The sequence below is a fragment of the Erpetoichthys calabaricus genome, chromosome 6 (assembly GCF_900747795.2).
Source record: "Erpetoichthys calabaricus chromosome 6, fErpCal1.3, whole genome shotgun sequence".
In the NCBI taxonomy this organism is placed as follows: Eukaryota; Metazoa; Chordata; class Cladistia; order Polypteriformes; family Polypteridae; genus Erpetoichthys; species Erpetoichthys calabaricus.
In genome coordinates, this window is record NC_041399.2 from 125457081 (window position 1) to 125482917 (window position 25837).

The 25837-nt window shown below is 39.8% G+C and overlaps 1 protein-coding gene across 2 annotated transcripts in view; it reads left to right on the plus strand.

Annotated features, from left to right (window-relative positions):
• Positions 1-3833: 3833 nt before the first annotated feature.
• Positions 3834-25837, plus strand: part of LOC127528371 (ADP-ribosylation factor 1) — a 153109-nt gene continuing 131105 nt past the window's right edge. The window contains exon 1 of one of the 2 annotated variants that reach the window (XM_051928904.1): positions 3834-4072. The gene's annotated coding sequence lies outside the window, so the exon portion shown is untranslated. The remainder of the gene's footprint in view (positions 4073-25837) is intronic. The other variant, XM_051928905.1, reaches the window with a different exon arrangement.

Sequence of the window (25837 nt, forward strand, 5' to 3'; positions counted from 1 at the left end):
GCGAAGTACTGCTTTAAAATTTTTATTAAGAAGAAAAGTAAACCTTTTTAAACTGAGGGAAAATTAATCAATAATTATTTGTTAAGGATCTCTTTGTATACCACGTTGTCAGTTCGCCCCTCCGGTTGTAATATGACCAAGCTGTTTGCTGAGCTTACTGTTGAGCATGAAATCTAACGTGGTTTGTGCCCTTCAGAATGAAAACAGTTAGCATTTACCTTTTTAATAAAAGGCGAGCTTTTAAGCCTGAGAAATCACCCCGTAAATGCACACGTTTAATTGCACATGACGCAATACGTGACTCCGCCTCCTCCATTAGAGTATATGGACAAAAAACAGGTTCCAGTTATGACCATTACACGTAGAATTTCGAAATGAAACCTGCCTAACTTGTGTAAGTAAGCTGTAAGGAATGAGCCTGCCAAATTTCAGCCTTCTACCTACACGGGAAGTTGGAGAATTAGTGATGAGTGAGTCAGTCAGTCAGTCAGTGAGTCAGTCAGTCAGTCAGTGAGTCAGTCAGTGAGGGCTTTGCCTTTTATTAGTATAGATATATATACTAGGGGGCTCAGCCCACTGCTTTGCTCGCCCACCCCCGGGTTTGGTTTACCGGATATACAATTTAAAGAGATTGTTATTTTCATGGGAATTGTTACATATGCATTATTTTCACTTTTACTTTAAAGTTTTGTAAAAACAATACTGTACTTGTCCTTTATTTCCAGCCCCGGGTGTGGTTAAATCTCTTTCTCGCAGGATGTATAACGCTGCTCGTGTTGTGAAAGGGGAGATGCTGAACACAAGCTAAGGAGAAGCGGTCAGATCATCTGCTGGCTTGCTACTGCTGCTTCTGCTGGCGAGCTGTGTATTCTGTGTGTTGCGCTGCGCGTCGATCATTTAAAAGTCTGTACAGCAGCTGTCCTTTTGCCACTTCGCGTCTCTGCCGCTCATGTTGTGAAAGGGGGTGGGGGTGCTGAACGCATGCTAAGGAGAAGCGTTCGGATCATCTGCTGACTTGCTATAAATAGTTCTTTATGGCTATGTGTATGGGTTCATTGTCCTGCAGCAGAATGATGTTGCTACCTCATGATATTTCTTAAGTGTTATGAATTCTGCATGTTTACTAAAGTAAAATAAAGTGCAAGGCTTTACACCTACATACGTTTGAACCAAAGTAGTATAGGCTACACCACTTCAAAATAGCCTAGCCCCAAACTCAAAATGCATGGTTATGACCTGTATGGACTCAATAGTGGGATAAGGGCTTCAAAGTCAAAAATATCCCCAAAGTTCCTTTAATATTTAAAGATAAATTATAAAAAAAGGAAATGCAGGAATAAAGAAAAAAGGAAACAAAATGAAAGCAAATATACTGAGTTGAAAATCCTAAGGCAGTACCTTATAATGAAAGCCAGGAGTTGGACACCAAAGAATCCAAAAATCTCTAAGGCAACAAATTCCTCTCTCTTTCTCCCCTCCACAATTGAAAAACTCAAATTTCATGCTACCAGCTTGGGACCTTTAATCTTGTATATTTTGGCTTTCTCACGTAGGGCTGAAGAACTTCTAGAGCATCGTTGAAAGTGGCACTTTCTCACCTTCAACAAACCTGCATTATGTATACTGTAGGTGGTCATCGCTTATAATTTCCATCTTGGGCCTATCAAGGCATATTGAGTGTTGGTGACATTTTTAATATTCCTGGCCATGATTTAAAAAAAAAGTGCATTGGTAATAGTTGTACATTCATTGTATATTATACAAGCAAACCGCATCTTAATCAAATTAAAAGAACAATTTGAGGAACCATAATATTATAGATAATCTATTATTAAAAACATTTAAAATATAATAATTTGACAGTAAATTAGAACAGTAATGTTTTTAATGTGGGCGGCATGGTGGCGCAGTGGGTAGCGCTGCTGCCTCGCAGTTGGGAGACCTGAGGACCTGGGTTCGCTTCCCGGGTCCTCCCTGCGTGGAGTTTGCATGTTCTCCCCGTGTCTACGTGGGTTTCCTCCGGGCGCTCCGGTTTCCTCCCACAGTCCAAAGACATGCAGGTTAGGTGGATTGGCGATTCTAAATTCTAAATTGGCCCTAGTGTGTGCTTGGTGTGTGGGTATGTTTGTGTGTGTCCTGCGGTGGGTTGGCGCCCTGCCCAGGATTGTTTCCTGCCTTGTGCCCTGTGTTAGCTGGGATTGGCTCCAGCAGACCCCCGTGACCCTGTGTTCGGATTCAGCGGGTTGGAAAATGGATGGATGGATGGATGGATGTTTTTAATGTAAATCCTTTGTTATGTGTATTTGTTCTATTTCTGACTTTCATAAAAACCTTTCAGTAACATTTTTCTCTTACTTAGCAGTGAGTGCAATCCTTGTTTCCTTGCCCAGCCTGATGATGAACTTTCTATAATGAAGTTCTGCAGTCTCGTCTCTGATTAGTGGTACAAGTGCATGGGTTTGATCTCCACTGTACATTATTTTGTGTGTGGTGAGGCACATTAAAAACAAAAAAAAAAACACTGGATTCTAACTGGGTGTTGCAGTTTCTTAAGACATGGGGAATGTTTGCAGGGCACACAAATCTTTCATTTCCTTTCTCTACTTTTTTAGAGTGCTTACTCTAATTATCCATTGATTACCATAACTTAAAATGGTCAAACCAACTTAATTCAATTCATGGTCACAGGCAGCTGAAACCTCTTCTGGCAGCATTAAGCACTAGGCAGGAAACAGCCCTGGACTGTACGTTTGTCCAATATAGGACTCACTCATACTCATGCTCACGCTCACACTCACTCTCACATAGGGACAATTTTGACTTGTCACTTAATCTAGCATGTATATCTTTAGTGGTGTGGAAGGAAAATGACAGTACTCAAATGAAAACTTGAAATCAGTGCACAGACTCTACAAAGACAATGACCAGGCACAGAATTTAAATCCAAAATGCTGGATTTCTGAGGCAGCACTGATCCACACATTACAAAAAAAATACTAATAATAAGAAGAATATGTATACTGTGTTAGATTTATAAAGGAAATATTTTTGACAAGAATAAATGTAATTGAATTTAATTTATATACTTAACTATATTTGTATAAACTGTATATATTTGTTAACATGCACAGTAGACTGAGTTTGTCAAAGGGAAGTACACTATATCAAAAATATACCTACTTTTTAATTTAAGAATATATCCCCTTTTCTTGTAATTTTATGTTCTAATGATGTTTTAATGAGTAATGTTGTTTTATCAGTGATGTTAGGAATAAGATAATTTTATTTTTTGTTTTTTTCTACCTCAGGAGTTTCACATAATTAACTGGTGTTAATATGAATATAAATTATTTTGTCATTTTCAACATTCTTTAAATGGATTTGGAGTAATTGCAGTGAAAGTCGTTGCATAAGTTACATAAGACTTACTTTTGATATCTCAGAAGTGCTATATAATTCCTTTAATTCATGTGTGACATCACCTGATTTTAAACATCTTTTTATTGCAAATTAATCTAAAAAATTAATATGCACACGATAGCAACATACATGTTAAGACTTACTAAAAACGTATTTTTAAAATATAATTCATATCGACTATTCGGTATTTAGAAGCCGTTTTTTAATGATAAACTATCGTGGCTATTCCTATAAATTGCTGCTTTGGACGGCCATCTTTGTAGTTTGTCATCCTTCACATTATAAAAACTGGTGGCGCATTTTTAAAACGGAGGGCATATGGAACACGTTTTCTTATTTGGTGTTTTGTCTCTAAACTCTTTTCCACAGCATTGGTTACAGGTTTCGGTAGACTGACGTGGCTGCGGGGAGACGCCATCTTGTGGGAACGCCTTGGAAGAGGAAGCGAAAAAGAGAAGAGGTCGGTTGGGAAGGCAAGCGAGGCGGACATTTTTAGTACCCTTTCTTACACCTCCTCTTCACGGTACCGATTTTAAGTGTAAAACGGTGTGGTGGAGGCATCTTTTTTGTTTTAACGTTTGTTTGTTTAGGCAGCAATACAGCCCGGACCATCTGCATCAGAGATATTTGGTTGCTGTCTTTCACATTTGAGGTAATGAACAAAGCTCAGCTGTTTGTCGGCGGAGGGCCTTGGGTGGAGGGAAGATTTTTTTTTTTAATTAAAAAAAAAAAAAAAATGCCGCAGTATTGTTTCATATATCTCTGACCGTAGTGATTACGGGCAAGTTCGGTATCGTGTAGTAACCAATGATCTTAATTGTAATATATTTTTCGTTAGTAGAGTGGAATTTGACTTAACTAAAAAATGAAAGCTCGCATTATAAACGAGCCCGGCAAAACCCGGCCAACGCTCATCTAACTAACGCATTAATGTGGTTTAGTTTTGCATGGCATGGGGAGGTGTGTTACATTCTTATTTCACCAATTTAGAAAGAATGTCTTTATTTGTTGTTTAGACATCAGACACCATCACCCCGTTGGTACTTCAACAAATAGTTAACTCTGTAACTGGCATCTGTTAAATCCGACACTAGCTGTGTTGTGTTTTTTCTTTTTTTTCTCAAGGGGGGGGGGGGGGGGTGAGTAAATCAGGAAGTTGGCATTGTCTGACGTTTTGTTTTATTAACCTTATCCTTAATTTGTTTTTATATGACCCAAACAGGCATAATGTGATTGACTGCTAAATAAGGACTTTTTAGAGTATGTATACATTACGTGCTGCACATGCATACCAGCTTAAAGTTAAGTGTAAAGTAGTATGGTAAATTGCAATGGCCACATGATTGGATGTACTGTGGGTGCATTTGGTTTATACCCTAAGCATAATGTCTCTAGGCATACTTTGGTAAGAATTTTTGTTTTGTGGCCGAGTCTCCCTTTTAAAGAAGGTAATAATATTTACTATTTAAATTTTCAGTCTCCCATGTTCACGTTTTAGTATACATTATTTTTGTCAATTTGAAAATTTGTGTTTTAAAAGAAATAGTTTAATCAATCCATATTTATGTCCTGGACCGCCTTGTTTGTTTAAATATTTAAGAAAAATTAATATTTTAATGCAAGTATGTATTTTTCAGTGCCTTCTACCATCATTGGGCACAGGGTAAACTTTCTTCTTCCTGCAACTTGGGGCTTATTTTGTATTTTTTACCAAATATCCATTGTACGATCATTAGAATCTGCTGTAGGTAAGGCTGGATAATCTGATTTAAAAAAAAAACTGATATGCAAAACATTGCAACAGTGACAGAACAGCACCATTTACAAGGCTGACAACGTAGTGCATACATAAAATAGTTTTGAAATTAACCATTAATATAATTTTGTGAAAATGTAGAAAATGAGGCTTATTTTGCAAAACTAAAATACAACTTAAAATCATATTTTAAAATGACCATAATGAGTGCCAAACAATTAACTCCCTTGTAAGCTTCTTGAAAGGAACACAATTCTTCTCGCCTTTTCTGTATTGAGGCAGGCCCCCCAGCATGTTGCAACCTTCCTGCCTGGACTGAAGAGACTCTTAGAAGGGGGCACTGGTTGTGGGAATTCCTTAGCAAGATGCTTATTGTTGAGAAACATGCTTATTGAAGTTTCTACTAGTGAAATGGGCCTGTATCAGTGCACATTAAGCATGCTGCCTCAGTTTTGAGTTTATCCTCTTCCATGTGGGATGTCAGTGTCTTCTTCAAAAGCTCTCTAAAAAACTGATCATTTATAAGGCTCATCTGTGTGTTTTTTTTTTTTTTTTTTTTTCCCCCCTTTTTCCTTTCAGCTTTTAGAATGGATGTATGCATGATTTCCATAGGCCATCATTTTCTATGTAAATTATTTTAACAAGAGGCTCCATCAGAAGGGCAATGACCAGATGTCCATCTGTAATACAGAATTCCGTATTTGATGTTATGGTGTGTGTGGTGTTTTTGATGATATTCTTGAGCCATGTCTTACCCTCCTTTTGGCTCTAGAACAGTTATGAAGTAGGTGGAGCACTGGTTTATTGTAGAGCATGCTCACAATTATTTTACTAGACAGTGGTCAACTATTGCAGTTCACTTAGTTTTATTTTAATACATGCATGTTTTGCCACTTTGTTACCATTTGACTGGTTTTCTTATGAGTCCTGGACCTAGGCTATGGCTTTCTTCTCCTTATTAGTGATGTGCAAATTTTTAGTGATTTGATTCATTTCGTTCAGTTAACCAAAATGGTTTGAATCGCCGATTCCTTCACTTCAAAAACATCAAGCTATATTCTAGATTAAAATCGGGAATAGTATCATAACTGTGTTTCTATTGTTTGGTGGTTAAAGTTGTTACAATCTAAAAAGCAAGTATCAAAATAAGTCATTTACACAATATTATTATACTTTATTGAAATTTGAAAATAAGTAAAATTTCATGAGTTGCCTCGAAAGCTTGCATATTGTAATGTTTTTTTCGCCGATAAAAGGTGTAAATAGAAAAGAATCGTGCAAGTAGAACTTCAGAATACTGCACACATGATAAAATTATAAAACATTGACATGACTAAATAAAATTATGAGAGATTAATCCAAAACTGAAAATAATTTCCTTCTTTTTATATCCCATCCTTTCTAATGTAATCTGCCTTACGTATATTGTCATTGAGCTGAACTGTGATTCAGTGTACTGCAAGTCTCTTTGTAGTTCAGTAGACAAACTGATTTTCTGTGAACAACTTGTGTACTGTCTTCATTTGGTTCCTCAGTTCAGTACAGTCCTCAGTTCAGTACATAAACTGATTCGTTCTGTGAACTATAGGTGCAGCTCAATAAATTGGAATATCATCGAAAAGTTAATTTATTTCAGTAATTCAATTCAAAAAGTGAAACTCGCATATTGATTCGTTACACACAGAGTGATGTATTTCAAGCATTTATTTTTTCATTTTGCTGATTATGGCTTATAGCTAATGAAAATTCAAAATTCAGTATCTCAGAATATTAGAATATTGTGGAAAAAGTCAAAGAGAATTGTTTCTCTGTCTGGTTCACAGAGTGCTGTATCCAAGTATATTAATGGAAAATTGAGTGGAAGGAAAAAATGAGGCAGAAAAAGGTGCACAACTAACAGGCATAACCACAGCTTTGAGAGGATTGTGAAGCACAGCCCATTCAAGAATTTGAGGGGGGGTTCACAAGAAGTGGACTCCGGCTGGAGTCAGTGCTTCAAGAGCCATCACACACAGACATATCCGGGACATGGGCTACAATTGTTACATTCCGTGTGTGAAGTCGTTCCCGAACCAGAGAAAACAGAAGCGTCTTACCTGGGCTATGGAGAAAACGGACTAGACTGTTGCTCGGTGGTTCAAAGTTCTCTTTTTCAGATGAAAGTAAATTTTGGCGTGTTTAATGCATCCCTGGACGCCAAATACTTTTTTGCTGCACTTTAAGTAAACGTCACAATTCACAAAGAAAAAGTGAAATTTTAATGGAACACTTTTTTTTTTTCATGCAAAGTGCATCAAAATTACTGCAACATGGATCATTTTGCACACTGCTAAAGAACTGTAAAAACTATTTAAAAAAAAAAAAAAAAAAAACTACTGGAACAATATGTACAAAGTGCAACTGATGCCATGGATGAAACTCGGTAAATCACTGAGCCAACTGTGCTTGAACTGGCTGCACGCAAGCACACAGAGGTAAACGCTGGCGCAGGCAGGCTTGTGCAGTGGCTCAATCACAGAGACCGTGAGGCTGCAGGGTGTCACGCTTGGGTCACAGAAACACAGATTGTAGAGACAGGAACTTTATTCAAACACTTCAAACAAACATGTCTCTTTCAGAAGTAAAATGAGCTCAGTATGCAGTTAGTTATCGATTTAAAGAATAGACAGACCTCATAGGGGAGCACTACCCCCAACAGGAGCAAAGAATGTCTGGGGAAGGAGAGAGAAACAAAGCAATCAGCCAAAAAGGACAGGTGCTGTTCAGGCTTTTAAGTAAATGGGAAAACACAAGAACACTCAGCTGGAGATGTATCACAGTCAGTCAGTAGTAAGGAGAAATGAATAACGCTGTAGCGGTCCGGTGCCACTAAGATTCACACCGTCGAGAAGACGGTAATTTATTTTTATGGTGGCGATTCCAGGGATGCACCCAGTCTTGACCCGATCCACGCGCACTCACAAACGGAGACAAAAACAAAGCAAACCGGTAATCAAACGGCAAATAATGTAATGAAAACAAATGAAATAAGAAAACGATACCACCCCTGTTCCCCTTACGCAGATTACACATTAAATACAACAAAGCACAAACAAAACACACACAGTAAATCATGAAAAAGTTCATGAAAAATGGCAACGGATGAAATGTAATGATGAAATAGATAGTCCAGAGATCTGCACGTTGAATGGGAATGTAAAGATAGTCCTACCGGTAGTTCCTGAAATGGTGAAGATGGATGGATGGGTTCAAGAGCGCTCCTTTTTTTGCAGGATAGCAATGAATCCACTTATAGTCCTCATGTACACAGGCAAATGATCCAGGACAAAATGAATAAGTACAGGTAACCCAACGGAAGGCAGACAGGGAGGAAATTGAAACACAAATTACAAAACTTTTTTTTGCTTTTGGTCACCAGCCCCCTTTTTAAAAGCCGCGCTGACATCCTTTGACCTCAACAGCCCCAGCACCCTTGGCAGAAGACCAATCGGATCCACTGCAGGGACTGCTGGGAGTTGCAGTTTCAAATTCAATTGGCTACTTTCACCGTCCCAAGCCGCAGTTCTTTCTACAGTTGCTTCCTGTTCTGTCTACAGTACAGTATTGGCACGAAGAAAGCCATAAAAATTGCGGGGGATATTTGCGGTTTCCACTAACAATTATTAGTTAAATGCAAAGGAAAAATCTGCGATTGACAGAGACCGTGACTTCGCGGGGGTCTATTGTACACCCAAACCCACATTTATTCATATTTACAAGTGAATATCCAATCGCACACAACCCAGTGCCCCAGCACTAAGCACTCTCAGTCCATGTCTCTATCACAATGCCTTTCTTTCGCCGCCTCCACTCTCCGCCGAGCTATGTCCACTTCCACCCGACTCCAGCTGATGAATGGAGGGAGGTACCCCTTTTATGTTCACCCGGACATCCTCCAGCTGCCTCCCGATGAACTTGGTGTGGCGGAAGTGCCGGCTGAGCACCCGGAAGCACTCCGGGTGTCCCTGGTAATCCTTCTGCCAGCACTTTTGGTTGTGGCGGAAGTGCTGACGTGCAGGGCTCGTCAGGCATGACCATGTGACCACGGGCCCCCGTAGGGTTGAGCTTACATGCTGTGTTCCCGTGGTCCCCATACCAACCAGGGCGGCTGCCCCCTCGTGGTCCTTCGAGGCGTCCCGGCTGGGTATCGCCCCCAGCCGCTCGCCACAATATAGAGCTTTATCACAGAGCATTTGTGCTATGGTTTGTTTCGACCTGGCTGTCCAACTTCACTGTTATCCTTCCTGACTTTCCAAAATCCAACCCTATGCGTTGGAGGTAAGCCCATAGCTTTTCCAGCATGGTCCGATCAAGGCATCTCTTTCCTTTGAGATTTTTTTTTTTTTTTTTTTTTAATGAAACTACCTTATGCACATTTCAGTCTGTGAGATTTAGCTATTCTATTCCTTCCCCCTACTTTTTTTTTAACCTCCAGCTTAGGTCAGTCATTAAAGCTTATAACATACCACTGTCACCACCACCCCCATTACATCCCTTTGTTAAAATTTATAACCCGGGGCCTTTACAGTTTAGATCAGCAACAGCCGTGTATGCAAGATTGCGTGAAGCCTGTGTTTGTCCCCTGCCCATGCAATTTATTTGGCAAAAGTATCTGTTTCCAGCTCCTCCAATTTCATGGCCTCCCACAGGACTTTTATTTTTTAAATTAAGATGGAAATTTCCCTCTTAATTTAACACAGGGTGGAATTGTGTTGAAAAGCACTTTATTATTTCAAGCATTTTTTAAAATGTCACAACTTATTCTGTCGTATGTCAATAGTAGTTTATGCAGTTGTTCGCAGATAAACTTGTCATCCAGAGTTTCAAATAATTTATTTCAGCAATTGTAACTTTACATATTTTGCATGTAGCAATGCCACTCTCATTTGATCAAAAAAAATGGCCAAGGAAAAATGAATATGAAATAAAATATGTTAAGAACATTTTTTTAATTTTTTTTTCACATTAGAGTGTCATTACAGTTGTCTAATTTTCTGCAGCTTTAAGAAAATAAGCAATCCACATGCATTTGTAAGGGAATGTTAATTTTAAATTTTTGAAATATTTGTTAAAATTAGCATTTTCATTTTACATGGCCAATAATGCACAATGTTTAGCTTATCTACTTTATAGATCCAGCATTACTATAGGCTGCAATAAAGCACTGTGTGGAGTTAGAATGTTCTCACTGTGTGTGTTTTTCCTCTGTGTACTTCAGTTTGGCTAAATGGTTTAAATGTGAGTGTGGGTGAATGCGTGAATTGACCTTGTGATGAACCTTATAGAAATTTTTATTACTGAACCTTAATGGCCCTCTCTCAATTAAATGCAACAAAAGTTATTTTCACTTGGGAAATTCACTGCCAAATGAGCTGTGGTCTTTTGCTGAAAATCTCTGCTCTGTGGAGTAATGGGGTATCTGGAACCAATCTTACCAAATGGCATCAATAGGCAGAAATAGCACAAAACTAGCTTGATAATTGAACTTGTGTCTCATGGTAAAGTGTGGTCTTATGGGCCAGTTTGTTGTCCCTTTTCTTCACTCAGTTTAAGTATTTTGTTCCTGATTTGATATGAGTATATGTCAAATGAAAAAGGCGAGGTTGGCATCTGGTAGGACATCACAGGCTAAAAACAGTATTTTCCTTCATAAATATTGTTTTGTTTGTTTGGATAGTTGTTTCTGTGTAGTTGTAATTTTTTTTTTTTTTTTTTTTTTGGGCAGTAAACACTTGATCACAAAAAATTCACGGTTATGCTATATATCATTTTATAATATATTTGCATATACAGTGGTGTGAAAAACTATTTGCCCCCTTCCTGATTTCTTATTCTTTTGCATGTTTGTCACACAAAATGTTTCTGATCATCAAACACATTTAACCATTAGTCAAATATAACACAAGTAAACACAAAATGCAGCTTTTAAATGATGTTTTTTATTATTTAGGGAGAAAAAAAAATCCAAACCTACATGGCCCTGTGTGAAAAAGTAATTGCCCCCTGAACCTAATAACTGGTTGGGCCACCCTTAGCAGCAATAACTGCAATCAAGCGTTTGCGATAACTTGCAATGAGTCTTTTACAGCGCTCTGGAGGAATTTTGGCCCACTCATCTTTGCAAAATTGTTGTAATTCAGCTTTATTTGAGGGTTTTCTAGCATGAACCGCCTTTTTAAGGTCATGCCATAGCATCTGAATTGGATTCAGGTCAGGACTTTGACTAGGCCACTCAAGTCTTCATTTTGTTTTTCTTCAGCCATTCAGAGGTGGATTTGCTGGTGTGTTTTGGGTCATTGTCCTGTTGCAGCACCCAAGATTGCTTCAGCTTGAGTTGACGAACAGATGGCTGGACATTCTCCTTCAGGATTTTTTGGTAGACAGTAGAATTCATGGTTCCATCTATCACAGCAAGTCTTCCAGGTCCTGAAGCAGCAAAACAACCCCAGACCATCACACCACCACCACCATATTTTACTGTTGGTATGATGTTCTTTTTCTGAAATGCTGTGTTCCTTTTACGCCAGATGTAACGGGACATTTGCCTTCCAAAAAGTTCAACTTTTGTCTCATCAGTCCACAAGGTATTTTCCCAAAAGTCTTGGCAATCATTGAGATGTTTCTTAGCAAAATTGAGACGAGCCCTAATGTTCTTTTTGCTTAACAGTGGTTTGCGTCTTGGAAATCTGCCATGCAGGCCGTTTTTGCCCAGTCTCTTTCTTATGGTGGAGTCGTGAACACTGACCTTAATTGAGGCAAGTGAGGCCTGCAGTTCTTTAGACGTTGTCCTGGGGTCTTTTGTGACCTCTCGGATGAGTCGTGTCTGCGCTCTTGGGGTAATTTTGGTCGGCCGGCCACTCCTGGGAAGGTTCACCACTGTTCCATGTTTTTGCCATTTGTGGATAATGGCTCTCACTGTGGTTCGCTGGAGTCCCAAAGCTTTAGAAATGGCTTTATAACCTTTACCAGACTGATAGATCTCAATTACTTCTGTTCTCATTTGTTCCTGAATTTCTTTGGATCTTGGCATGATGTCTAGCTTTTGAGGTGCTTTTGGTCTACTTCTCTGTGTCAGGCAGCTCCTATTTAAGTGATTTGTTGATTGAAACAGGTGTGGCAGTAATCAGGCCTGGGGGTGGCTACGGAAATTGAACTCAGGTGTGATACACCACAGTTAGGTTATTTTTTAACAAGGGAGCAATTACTTTTTCACACAGGGCCACGTAGGTTTGGATTTTTTTTCTCCCTAAATAATAAAAACCATCATTTAAAAACTGCATTTTGTGTTTACTTGTGTTATATTTGACTAATGGTTAAATGTGTTTGATGATCAGAAACATTTTGTGTGACAAACATGCAAAAGAATAAGAAATCAGGAAGGGGGCAAATAGTTTTTCACACCACTGTACTTTCAGATTTAATCCAGTTTAATTACTTCTGTTGGCTCAGTTGCATAAGTGAAATGTTCTACTAATCAACTGAAGTATTTCCAAAATATCTGTATTGTGCAAAATTATAAAATGACCAAGAAATAACTATATTGCACAAGCCTTTTAAGACACATGACCTTGGAAAATGTGTACTATATAGACAATACAGTAACAATGAAACAAGGTTGACAAATATTCAAAGAGCAATTCCTTGGGTTCCCCTTTGAACAAAAATAAGCCAGACTAACTTGATTTTAGTGTTTTCTTTTAAAACCTCTTTGCAAAAATTAAGAAAAATATGTAAAGACAAACCAAACAAATTTCACTTCTCCATTGACTGCATACTGCCTTAGCAGAGGTCTTCAAAACAAACCCTGCAATCTAGCCTAACAAAGCTTTCACACTTCTCATGCTACTGAAAGTAATGAAGATCATACCTTTTTGATTTTCAAAATCCTCTTTCTACAGGAATTAATGTCGATGGACGTTATTTTCAAATGTAAAGATGATTCTAATTAAGAAATTTGTTCCAAATAACATCTATTCCGTTACTTTCTAGCAGCATTTCAGGAAACAGATCAAAAATACTTATTGCAGCTTGCTTTAAACTTGTTTTTCCTCCTTTTTGTTAAAATTGTCGTGCCCCCTTTCCCTTGATGTCCTAAGCATGTACTTAATTTGCTTAATGGTAGGGATGCACCGATACCGAAACGGGTATCTGGTATCGGCCTCGATACCACATTTTCTAAAGTACTCGTACTCGTTAAAAGTCCCCCGATACCGGGGACCGATACCACGGTCTGAGAAATGTCTATGTTTGAGCGGCGTGTAAGGGGTTAATCACAGGCGCCGAGTGCCCGACCCCAGGCCCCGGCTGCAGCTCAGAACGGGGAGAAGGCGAGGCGAGACATGTCAGCCGTGTGGAACTATTTCAAAGTGAATGAAGACGACAAAACAAAGGCGGACTGCAAATTGTGCTCCGCGAAATTGTCCAGAGGAGGCTCAAAAGGTAGCGCATTTAACACAACTAATTTAATCAAGCACCTAAAATCCCAACACGACAACGAGTACAAAGAGTTTACCCACGCTTCTAAACAAACACAACCCACGCTGCAGCAAACTCTTGCAAGACGAGAGAAAATGTTCAGAGACCATCCACGTGCTGTGAAAATAACACAGGCAATTATCGAGTACATTGCATTGAGTGACCAGCCACTCTCGGAGGTAGAAAATGTGGGATTCCTGCATCTCCTCCATGTTCTGGAGCCCAGATATGATGTCCCAAGCCGCCGCTACATGACTGACACGGAGCTGCCTAAACTACATGACTCCGTGAAAAAACATATCCACAGCCTACTGCAAGCCTCCTCTGCGTTTAGTTTCACCACGGATATTTGGACAAGCAGTGTTAGCCCCGTGTCGCTAATTAGCCTAACCTCCCAGTGGATAGACGAGAGTTTCTTGTTTTTTTTTGTTAAATTAAATGACTAAAGCTGTTACCTGTAAATTTAAATCATGTTTTTATTAAGTACTCGGTATCGGCAAGTACTCGGTATCGGCGAGTACTGAAATGCAAGTACTCGTACTCGTTTTCCAAAAAAGTGGTATCGGTGCATCCCTACTTAATGGTTAATCCAGGGCTACCTTATTATCATTAAGGACTGTGGAAAATCTGTGGATACATGCATTAAATCACATTACAAATTTATTTTCTGTTGGTAGCACAGAGTAATTGTCATTGGTTTTGTAGTATTTTATTTTCCTAATTTTTAATGTTGGGGAAAAGGACTGATATATGGACAAAATCAGCTGTTTAATAGTCCTTAAAAGGACCTGATCAGTTTGTGCTGTTATCCTCGGGAAATACCACTCTTGCCCTTTCTTGTCAAGGAGGCTCACTGTCCATCTTGAACTTTTAGACTGCATTGGACACCTTCATTCCGTTGCTGTGTCTGGCCAGCCGTCCTGTTCATTACATCTCTTCTTGTGCTCCTTCAGCAGACAAGACTCGTTGAGTCACTACTCTAACAGTGCAAAATACAAATTTAACATGTGTAAAGCAAAAGTAGCACAAGCCCCACTACGGTGTTCTCCCCAGAAATTTTTTCCAGCCGGGTGGCATGAAAAAGTAGCCGGACGGGGAAATTTGGTGGTGGGGAAAATTAAATGTGCACTATTTTTATTAGTTAACTATTAATTTTTTTCCAATGCTCAATATTTCTTTATTTTTTAAGGTTTGACACTTGTGCCAGAATATTGTTTTTTAATTTAAGAAGTATCCAATTCAGGATCCTGCAACCCTAACAAATTTTAAATAACAATTGTTATGACATAAACCAAGACACAAGTATTGTTGCTGTCGGGAAGAAAAGTGAAAACAATGGGGGGGGAAAAAAAAAAGTATATGAAACCTAATGAAGAAAAATAAAAAAAAATATTCTTTGAAGCCAACTTGCATATACAGAAGGTGTCTGCTGTTCAATATTTATTTATTCTTTTCTTCCTAGAGGCCCAGTTGTCTTTCCTATAATCAAAATCCCCAGGATCTGAGCCCTCTGAGAAGGTCAGCATGAGATTATTTAGTGTGCTTTGATTCCTGCAATTTCTCAAACATGTTTTGATCCTTTTAAGGGCAGAAAACCCTCTTTCACATTCATCTGTGCTCACTGGGATCAGTAGCCCAATATGAGCTAGTTTGGTTAAATTTGGAAACGACTCATTGAGCTTTGATGTAGGTGCCTTTTTTAGTAACATCTGTTTTGCACCGAAGTCTCTGTATGATTGACTTCTGATCATTTTTGACGCAACTGTCCATTCTAGCCTGCTACTTTCATATTTTAAAATTGGAGGGCTACCATTTTTGGAGTGATGATTGAAAAGAATTTCATGAGACTCGCTTGAATCGTGAATTTCTTGAGTTTTGAAAAGCTGGAAATAATTGGCAAGTCAAGCACCTAGATACAGTACATCCGGAAAGTATTCACAACGCCTCACTTTTTCCACATTTTGTTATGTTACAGCCTTATTCCAAAATGGATTAAATTCATTTTTTTCCTCAGAATTCTACACACAACACCCCATAATGACAACGTCTCTGTACATTGCTGCAGTCATCTTTGCCTTTATCCTGACTAGTCTCCCAGTCCTTGCCGCTGAAAAACATCCCCACAGCATGATGCTGCCACCACCATGCTTCACTGTAGGGATGGTATTGGCCTGGTGATGAGCGGTGCCTGGTTTCCTCCTAACGTGACGCCTGGCATTCACACCAAAGAGTTCAATCTTTGTCTCATCAGACCATTTTCTTTCTCATGGTCTGAGAGTCCTTCAGGTGCCTTTTGGCAAACTCCAGGCAGGCTGCCATGTGCCTTTTACTAAGGAGAGGCTTCCGTCTGGCCACTCTGCCATTCAGGCCTGATTGGTGGATTGCTGCAGAGATGGTTGTCCTTCTGGAAGGTTCTCCTCTCTCCACAGAGGACCTCTGGAGCTCTGATAGAGTGACCATCGGGTTCTTGGTCATCTCCCTGACTAAGGCCCTTCTCCCCCGAGCGCTCAGCTTAGATGGCTGGCCAGCTCTAGGAAGAGTCCTGGTGGTTTTGAACTTCTTCCACTTACAGATGATTGAGGCCGCTGTGCTCATTGGGACCTTCAAAGCATCTCTGGAGAGACCTAAAAATGGCTGTCCACCAACGTTTACCATCCAACCTGACAGAACTGGAGAGGATCTGCAAGCAGGAATGGCAGAGGATCCCCAAATCCAGGTGTGAAAAACTTGTTGCATCTTTCCCAAGAAGACTCATGGCTGTATTAGCTCAAAAGGGTGCTTCTACTTAAATACTGAGCAAAGGGTCTGAATACTTAGGACCATGTGATATTTCAGTTTTTCTTTTTTAATCTGCAACAATTTCAAAAATTCTTTTTTTTTGTCTGTCAATATGGGGTGCTGCGTGTACATTAATGAGGGAAAAAATTAATTTAAATGATTTTAGCAAATGGCTGCAATATGATAAAGAGTGAAAAATTGAAGGGGGTCTGAATACTTTCCGTACCCACTGTGTGTGTGTGTGTGTATATATAAATATATATCTACTAGCAAAATACCCGCGCTTCGCAGCGGAGAAGTAGTGTGTTAAAGAGGTTATGAAAAAGTAAAGGAAACATTTTAAAAATAACGTAACATGATTGTCAATGTAATTGTGTTGTCATTGTTATGAGTGTTGCTGTCATTCATATAGATAGATATACACACACACATACACATACATACATGCACTTACAATAACAGAAATCAATATAAACAACATTAACATCATTATATGAGAATATGAAGTAATATATAAGAAGCACATTTCATATAAATTATTAAACAGTAAAATCTTCTTCTATAATTTGCTACCGTGGCTATTTGTTTGTCTGTCCAGGATTTTAAATCACCTGTAGCTCGCAAACCGTTTCACGTATTGACTTGAAATGTGGTACACATACAGTACGTCACGTCTGCTATCCGCTTTATGGGTGATGATTGTATTACTCTTTTTATCTTTATTTTATTTTATTGTAGAATCAACTCCTATCTGCGCACACCAGGGCGGCCGTGGGCGGATGCGTATGGTGTATTCACTCCATGTTATCGTGCATTGCGCTGTCACTGGTATTTTGATAAAAGAATTTGAACAACATATAAGAAGCGTATAAATTATTAAACAGTAAAACATTAACATTTAAGAAGTAAAGTTACATTGAGTACTACTGCAGTGCCTTCGGGTATACCTCATTTTTTCTTTGCCCATTACATGCTTAAATGTATAAATTTTTTGGTGTACCTACCTGAGAACACGCGACATATAACCGACCGTGGGAGAAGCATGGATTTTAAACACGCGTTGAGTTCATCTGCTGGTCTCTCTCGTAGAATAACTGGGTAATGTTTGACTAAAATCTACAGCGAGTAAAACATTACCTCCTTTTTTTTTTTTTTTTTTACGATCTCTGAGATGTTGCTTTTTTCGGTTCAAGGCTTCATAAGCTCTTTTATGTTCCATGGTGTACTTATCCCAAACCATCATTTTTGAATGTTGCAAGACTTTCGCCTTGTATGTAGATCGGGGTAATTACATTCATTGCATTCCTAGTCTGAATCACAATCTGATTGTATGGGTGGTTACCTGGCAGGTAACGGTTATGCTTGGTCAGAAAGTCGCCTTACGTCCGCCACGTGCCCTCTTTCTGTTCCCAGAAGCAGATCATAGAATGGTTTTAATAGTTTACTTTCAAATAATGCAAAGAGTATGCGACATGTGTTTCTCCCTAATTCTGGGCTCATCAGGCATACACAGTCACTGCATCCCCTCTCGGGAATCGAATCTCTATCGTCAGCGCCAGAGGTGAAGCCCCTAACGTTGCGCTACGGCATGTGGTTCGTTTATACCTCGTGTCTTCTCATTAAACTTTTGTCTCGCGAATATGTTATTGCAATCCGCAGCGGGAGCGTTTCTATAAACTTAAACTTACGTTTTACACCGTGCTTTGTTTCCCTTATGAAGATGCTTGTATGGTTCACTCGCTCGCTTCTTATTGTTTCGCTCCCTTCTCAATTGTTTAATGAATTTTTTGTTCTTCGCTGTTTGCGGCTCCTCCTTGATTTCTCCTTACTCAGTTCACAGTCTTTTCACGTGATTACGTGGGATGCGTGATGACGTGACACTCAACTCCTCCTCCCACGGCCATTGAGTTGCCATCCATTACAGTATATTGTGAAAAAAGAGGTTCCAGTTATGACCATTACGCGTTGAATTTCGAAATGAAACCTGCCTAACTTTTGTAAGTAAGCTGTAAGGAATCAGCCTGCCAAATTTCAGCCTTCCACCTACACGGGATGTTGCAGAATTAGTAGTCAGTCAGTCAGTCAGTCAGTCAGTCAGTGAGGGCTTTGCCTTTTTATTAATTAGTATAGATAAAAATAGAGAGAGATTGCAGTTTTGAATGACATTACATCAAACTGTCTATAAACAATGCGGAGATCTGACCGTTCTTCTGCCAGACAATGATGAAGGCTTTGAAAATATCTCTCAGGAGTGTCTTTTAACTCCTTGATGGGCAATTTTGTGTCAAGCAAAATTGGCTCAGTTTCGGTAAGATTGACATCTTGCCTTTCCCAAGCCTTAGATAAGTTGGACAACAAAGATAATGCGTCTGATAGCATCATCGGAGAGGAAACAAAATTGTACGTTTTAATACATCTGCTTAACTCTTTTAGGGCGGATGTCGACTTTTGTCGACAGGAGGGGTTGAAGGCGAATGTCGACATCCAGTGATAGGGGGCGACAATCAGCTGTTAATGGCGACAAATCTCACTGTCACGTCACAGGCATTCCCTCTGTGCTTGGAGGAATGCTAGACTCGTTGACTCTGCAAATAAACATTGCATGTGCGCGAGTTGCGAAATGTAAACAAAGGCAAGATGGCACCGACATGTGAAAAGGCAGCTAAGCAAGTGCAGAAAAGAAAACACTCGGCAGACAATGTTTTGCGCATTATCGCGGAGTCGGACTCTTGATTTTTCAGAATCGGATTTTATTGGCAGTGATCAGGAGATCAAGCAAGAGAGTTAGAAGCAGGCATCAGCTGATCAGACACCAGCCGATGCTGCGCAAGCGGATCTGCTGCCAGTTGAGTGCCTTCGCGCAGCCGATGCATCTACGGCAAGGTTCGCATGGGATAAATACACAGATATTGATCCGTTGAGAGCCGATCTGGCTACCGGAGTTTACAAGACGGCATGGCTTGCTGTTGGACACGACAGATCACCAGCTGCTGTACTTCAGGCTGCTCTCTCCTGATGCTGCTTTTCAGCTACTGTGAGACGAGACAAACAGGTAGGCAGAGATTTTTTTTGAATCGCGGGCTGCGTTTGCATCGCATTCTCGTTTTTCAAAGTAGAAACCCACAACAAAAGACGAGATGAAGCGCGCTGTGGCATTACAAATAGAGATGGGACAGAACTGGTGATATAACTTCAGGGAGCATTGGTCCAAACGTGTTTTGTCCCCTGGTGGCTTAGGTACGTGCTGCTGCAAAGTTTTATTCACTTCTGTAATAAACAGAAGCAAATCCCATGGGGTGAGCCAGGCTATAATGCCATACATAAAGTTCATAAAGTTTCAGAAGATGAAAAGAGGTGACAATACGGTTTTCATGCAGGCAGAAAACTTGGTGGCAGTGGCATGGCACGATGGCAAATGGGTGACTTGTCTCTCTACAGTACACACTAACAATATATGTTAGAAAGTGCAGCAACAGACAATTGAAAAATAGGCACCAAAGCAACACATATTGTAAGGAGTGCAATGTTGCAATGACTGAAATTGGCTGCTTTGAGCGAGATCAGACTTTGCTGTGTAAAATGTATGTGATATGTATGTGAAATCATAGAGTATGCAGGCTCATACAACATGCAAGACAGTAACATTTGTCAAAAGTAAATATTTTTTGTTGATTTGATATGTTAAACAATTGCTTTGTGTTCTATTTTAAAAAATGTTAGTTTTTGGAAAAATATTCAGCCCTGGGAGAAAAGAAACAAAAAACAATTAGCCCTAAAAGAGTTAATCCTTCAGCCATTTTGTCATTTTGGTCAGTGGCCTCTCTTTCCAGCACAGCTATGACACTCATCATACACTGTTGTAGTGACTAGGGATGTAGTTATGGGACAGCCATCTAGTGTCACTGGCCATTTTCAGCTTAATCTGGGGAATGTTCACGTTAAACCAGCCATCGTAACAGAAGAATTTTGGAAGAAATAGAACAGCTGCCTTAAGATGTCATTCAGTTTTGTTAAAATAAGGTTCAACAGCTGCTGCTTGGGCACTTGCAAGGGCCAATCTGTGGTTTACACAGTGGCAGTTGACCAAGAGTCCAGATGTTTTATCTTTAAGCAGTTTTGCCACACCTTTGTTTCCCAATCATAACAGCTGCTCCATCTGACCCTAGTCCATCCAGATTAGCAGTTTTCAAGGCTACAGTGTCCATAGTCTCACTCATTGTGTTAGTCATAGTCTTCGTTTTGCCATCAATCATATTGTGGGTTGATACAAAACTAATTCTGACCTCTTTAGTGACCTGGCAAACATATTTAATGTACATAATTGTTTTATAACTGAGATGTCTGTGGTTTCGTCACACAGAATACTGAAAACATTTTCAGTGTGTATATTTTTCAGTATGTTAGACTTTATTTCTGATGCTAAGACATCCAACAGCTCTTGCTCAGAGGTGTTATGTGCATTTTTTACCGACATTGAGATGTTGTAAAAGGAACAACCTATTTCTTTAGTGTTCCAACAGCTTTTCAAACAACATGTGGCAACTCATTTTTTGCCAACCAATCTATGGATCTTAAAACTCCCACAAAGGCATCTCTCTGTAAGTTATTTAACACAGATACAGATCTTTCAATTTGACCGATTCCTTTGTTCTAGTACACCCTTTCCTAAAAGGTCAACAGAAGACTCAATGTGCGTTTTTACTTTTTTTCATGGTCCAGCAAGCTTTCTTTTTGAATTCTTGTGCTTGGCACGTTTACCCAAGGTAACTCCCACCTTGGGGATTGTTTGTTTGAATATTTCATGCACAATGAGCACCACATACCATGTTCTTTGACCATTAGCCAATCAAAATCTTTAAACCATTGTTTGTTTATGCCAGATAAGCGGTGCTTAGATTTATCAATTGGCAGAGTGTATGCTGAAGAGACTTCCCCTTATGGACCAGCCTCTGTAATGTCTTTGTCTGAAATTGCCACATCAGGAGTTGACGCTGCACCTTCATTAGTTTGTGGCGTCTTTTTTCTGAAGTAACTGAGCAGTGTTTACTGAACACTTTTTTTTTTACACATGTTGGTAAAATGTTTGGGGAAAAAATTAAAAGAACCTATGAATAAGACTTTTGAGTGGGAAAGTGGGAGCCTGTTGGATATTCAGTGCACTATGGCAGGGCAACAAGATATGAACAAAAAAAGGAATGGCAAATGGGTCACTTGAACAAAACCCTCAGCAATTCAGTGACAAAAGTTTTGCTCCGGGCACAGTGTGTGCTGCAAGGGTTTCTGCACACTTTTTGCAATATGGACGCAGGTCCAAATATGAGAAAATATAAGAACGGCAGATGGGGTCACTTTAACAAAACCCTCATTATGAGTAAATATGAAAATGGCAGAGGGAGTCACTTTAACAGGAACCACAGTGTGTGTGCTACAAGGATTTTTGCACACAGAACACAACTAGTGCTTAACCCTTAAACCGCCGGAACCGGCTATAGTCGGTTCTCAGTGCAATTTGCCAGCACGCTGGAGCTGAGTATATTTGGCAAAGTACATTCATTGAACGCCGCAACCGGCTAAATTCGGGTTCCAGTGCAATTTGGAAGCATGCTGAAGCAGAGTATATGCGGTGACTTACATTCATTGAACTCCGCAACCGGCTTGTTGTTTCTCAGTGCAATTTGCCAGCATGCCGGGGCCGAGTATATTTGGCTACATGCATTCATTGAACGCCACAACTGGCCATAGTCTTTTCATAGAGCAATTTGCCAGCACTGCCAGAGCTGATCAGTCAGTGCCGTATATTCGTTGGGTAGCCAGCGCATTACCACTGCCAGCCTGCAGCCTCGCTGTCTCTGGGATTCAGCCGCTGCACTAGTCTAGCCTGCCAGCGTCGGCGCTGGCCTCTTTGCTTGCATGCTGCTAGTTTCAGTGCAATTGGCTTGGTGATTTTACTGAATTTCATCAATGGCATCAGTTGCACCTTGAACATTGTTCCAGTAGTTTTTTTTTTTTTTTATATATATAAAAGTTTTTACAGTTCATTGGCAGTGTGTAAATTGATCAATGTTGCAGTAATTGTTATGCTCTTTGCAAGAAAAATATACGTGTTCCATTAAAATTTCACATTTTCTTTGTGAATTGTGACGTTTACTTCAAAAGTGCAGCAAAAAATTATTTGGCGTCCAGGGATGCATTAACCTCCAAGTATGTGGCAGACTGCACTGACACTAAGAACAGAGACGTCACTTCCTGGTGCCGTTTTTCTGATATCTGACAGGCTGGTTCCACTAGTCATTTTTTTTTTTTTTTTTTTATATTATATACACTGACTCTGCATACACTCTAGTCCTGAATGCTAATAGAAGTTATAGGTTTGTAACACCATCTATTAACATATCACAGTAGTTCTCCTCTCGCCTACCCACCTTCTCATCCTCTTTGCTTATAAACTGCTGCTCTGCCGCTGCTATTAGCATGTACAGCCCCCCCTCGCCCACCCACCTCCCCATACTCTTTGCTTGTGAACTCTGCTTCGCCTCGTCCCCGCTATTAGCTTGTTCAGTATCCAGTGATCGGCAACACCCTGCCCCGCCTCTCCCCTCGCCGCTTGCGATCCTGCTTCTAAAATATTTGCACATCTGCCTGCTCGTCCCTTGCTATCTCTGCAGATCATTATATCTGCCTGTTCTTGTAGATCTGCGGCTGTCATCTTGCAATGTCATGCGAGATGACAGCCGGGCGCTCACCTAAATTAGCAAAGACAGTGCAGTGTTCTCCCTAGTATCAATTCTGTTGTCCACTATATTATTGTTACAGCATACATTTTCTGCAGTAATATTTATATAACTGTATTTGCTAAAACAAATGCACTATCAATGTTATGATATGCAGGCTTTACACTAGTTAACTGTCTGTGAACATTCAAATTTAGCTATAGCAAGTTGAAACCTGTGTAAAAATGAAAAATATTTACCAGTTCACAAATTTTGTTCCAGTGTATCATGCACCACTAATTTTAGAATACTTTTCTAATTCATGGGAAATTTAGTGACTGCGAACCACACATGTCCTGTGACTTGAAAACAAGCTCAAATCACCTCTATTGCACATTATTTGTATATTAAAATTCATACTGCAGTTATCATTGGTGCTTTACAAACTGACATTCTTTAAACATAACCTAATAATTCCTATTTGTTGTGTTCAGTGGATGCTGCCCCACCAGTTTTGTTGTACACTTAAATGGAGGTTTGTAAACATAACCTTTACTGCTGTTTTTATATCCATTTAAGTAAAGTTTTGATGACGGGGTAAAAATTTTCCATCTCATTAAGTTCATATTGTGATTTTGTGATGTTGAAAGCATCAACAAAATTTACTTTCCAGTATGATGTGTCTTTAGAAACCTGTGTTTAATGATTAACTTCTAAAATAAATTGACCTGTCTTTTTCAAACAAGTTGCATCACGTTTGTGTTATTACAGGTTCCAAGCCTATTGTTTTGGTCCAGTTTAGTCCAGTAGTCGGGTCTCCTTCAAAAATGGGTTTAATGATGTCCAATGTTAACTGGCATTCAGATTTTTTTTAATTTATCTGGAGTTTTTTCATTCTGCTTGGTGTAGTCATAGGACCAGGCCTATTGATTTGCAAAACTTTATAGTTCTTGAGAGAATTTATTTAAATATACATGTATGCACACATACATGCACGCACACTCTCAGATTTATAAGTGAGGATAACTGACTGCTTGTTTGTCATACCAGAGCATATGCTGGATGATAAAGGGAAATAAATGAACACAAATACATAGATATGTAAAGGTTAATGTGGTAATCTGTGCATCTTGTCTGCTTAATTAAACCCAATATATTGAAGGTTGGAAGCATGCACGCACTCACCACATGATGAACCAACTGGATTGGAACCCAAGGGCAACGGGTGATACCTCAGCACCACACTGGAACAGTGCGAGGTTCTTTTACAGTGGCTGAAGAGCCAATCCTGCCACCAACCCCCAAGATCCCTGTTAGTTTGAGGACCTGCTTGCAGAACTGGATGTCGATTAACACCATACCCAGTACGAAGTAATTGTAGGTTAAGGGCCTTGCTGAAGGGCCCAGCGGAGTAGAGTCACTTCTGGCGTTTATGGGATCCAATCTGGCAACCTTCCAATTACCGGCGCAGATCCCTAGCCTCGGAGCCACCACTTTGAACCAGCCGCTGTGGCCTAGCCATCCGAAGTTCAATCCCTGTAAGAGGAGGGAAAGGTGCGTACACCTGGTGAGCCCCAGTTAGTGCGAAACAAGTGTCTTACCAATATTACCAAGTCCTTGGGCCGACCCTTTTTAATATTTATGTGCTACCCTAGGGTCACATCATCCACATTCATGGAATTTCATTCCATTGCTATACCGATGATACACAGCTCTATGTGAGACTGGATTCAATTTCTTTTACACCTCCATCAACTCTTTCCTCTTGCTTGGATGAGATTGAGGCCTGGATGTCTTAGTGCTGTTCAGCTTAAGGAAGTTCTTAAACTGAAGCTCTTAATTGGCACCCCCCATCAACTTCGTTCCTCTGTAAATTGTGTTTACTTTTCTGACCCTACCATTACCCTCTCCCCTTCTGTTACAAATCTGGATGTCAAGTTAGACTCCCATCTGTCATTTGATGTACATGTCCATCACCTTTGTAAGATTGCATTCCTTTATCTCCGAAACATAGCCAAACTCTGTCTCTACCTCTCCCTCTGTGATGCTGAAAAGCTGGTTCATGCCTTTGTCTCATGCAGGCTGAATTATTGTAATGCATTCCTCATTGGGATCCCCAGCAAGAGCCTTCAAAAGCTCCAACGAATTAAAAATAGTGCTGCAAGAATTCTGATGAGGGAGCGGAAATATGAACACATTTCACCAGTCCTTCAGTCACTTCATTGGCTCCCTATTTACCTCCATGTTGAATACAAACTGTTTGTTTACTCACCAATGTATCCATGGAAATGCTCCACAATATCTTAAGGAACTCCTTATACTACAATCCACTACAGGAAATCTCCGTTTTGCAAATACCTACCGCCTTTGCCCTCTGTGACCAAACGTCATACAATGGGTGACCGAGCCTTTGCAGCTGCTGCTCCACGGCTCTGGAATGCCCTACCAGAGAGCCTGAGAACACAGCAGATTGTGGGCTGTTTTTAAAAACAACTAAAGGCTTTTCTATTTAGGAAAGCTTATTAACAAGAATGCTACTAATTATTGTTGTTTTATCTGATTTTATCTTGCTTTGCCTTTGTTTAAACTTTTTTATGTAGCACTTTGAGATTTACTACTAATGTAAAGTGCCCTATATATAAAATGCATTATTATTATT